The sequence below is a fragment of the Psammomys obesus genome, unplaced genomic scaffold (genome assembly GCF_907164565.1).
Source record: "Psammomys obesus unplaced genomic scaffold, mPsaObe1.curated_primary_1811, whole genome shotgun sequence".
Lineage (NCBI taxonomy): Eukaryota > Metazoa > Chordata > Mammalia > Rodentia > Muridae > Psammomys > Psammomys obesus.
In genome coordinates, this window is record NW_026586816.1 from 9,970,354 (window position 1) to 9,972,008 (window position 1,655).

Here is a 1,655-nt window from a genome sequence, read left to right on the forward strand (position 1 = left end):
GCCCTGGAAGTGGATCTTTGCCCCAGCAGCCACAAAGCTTAAGTTGTCAAAAATCAAACCCAAGTCCTCATTGTAAACTTGACTGAAGTTCAATGAAAACTCAATCCCTAGGCTCAGTGGGTGTGAGCAGTTAAAAGTAAGGGCCCTGACTGAGAGCGGGATTTTATAAATTCTTTTTTTAAATTACATTTTTATTTTTTATATTAATTACAGTTTATTCACTTTGTATCCCAGCTGTAGCCCCTTCCTCTTCCTTTCCCAATCCTGCCCTCTCATCCTCATCTCCTCTCTGCCCCTTTCTAAGTCCACTGATAAGGGAGGTCTTCTTCCCCTTCCATCTGACCCTACCTTATCAGGTCTCATCTGAACTGGCTGCATTGTCTTCCTCTGTGGCCTGGCAAGGCTGCTCCCCCATCCACGGGAGGCAGTCAAAGAGCCAGCCACTGAGTTCAGGTCAGAGACAGTCCCTGTTCCCCTTACTAGGGAACCCACTTGGATAGTTTTGGTTGTCAAGTTAACTACATCTGGAATTAACTGAAATTCAAGTGTCTGTGAAGAATTTTCTTAATCAGATTATTTGAGGAAGACCTCGCTCCCGGTATCAGTATCTGTCCTAGCTAGGTTCCCTATTGCTGAGATAAACAGCATGACCAAAAGCGTCTTAAGAAGGAAAGGGTTTATGTCACCTTATAGCTCACCTTCTATGATGAAAAGAAGGCAGGAAAGGACTAAATGCAACTTTTGAGGCTGGGTCCATGGAGGAATGCTGCTTACTGGCTTGTTCTCCATGCCCAGGGAGGCCAGCACTCACAGAGGGCAACGGCCCATTTCATATCCCACACCAGTCTCATCTCAGAGCAATCATCAAGAGAATGCCCCAAAGGCTTGCCTACAGGCCTCTCTGCTGACCACTGGTCCTGTCCCTGATGATCCTAGTGTATGTCTCCTTGACAAAGTACTAACCAGCCTGTCCCTCCAGATCCCTAATGGTGCTCCTTTTACTGTAATGGAATAGGAATCGGAGTGGAACATGACAATCTCTGAGTTTTATTTATTTTTCTATCAGTAATATGGTTTCATTATTTATGGCTGAATAAAACTTGTCATATATATATATATATGACAAGTTTTATTCAGCCATAAATATATATATATCTCATATACACATATTTCCACTTTTAATTTATTCACCTGTTGGTGAGTAGCTAGGCTGGTTCTATATCTTGGCTATTTTTAATAGCGCAGCAATCAACAGGGATTTGCACTATCTTTATGGTATACTGACTTAGAGGTATGTACACATTCTAGGCATATATGCCCAGGATTGTTATAACTAGATCACATGATAATTCTAGCTTAATTTTTTGTAGAGCCTCCACACTGGTTCCTATAGTCTCTCATTATTTAAGATTTTCCTGTGTCCTTGCCAGTACTGCTGTTCTTTTTTATTTTTATTTTTATTATTAGTTACATTTTATTAACTCTGTATCCCAGCTGTATCCCGCTCCCTCATTCCTTCCCATCCCCACCCTCCCTCCCTCATCTCCTCCCTGCCCCTTTCCAAGTCCACTGATAGGAGAGGTCCTCCTCCCCTTTCATCTGACCCTAGCTTATCAAGTATCTTCAGGACTGGCTGCAATGTCCTCCTCTGTGGC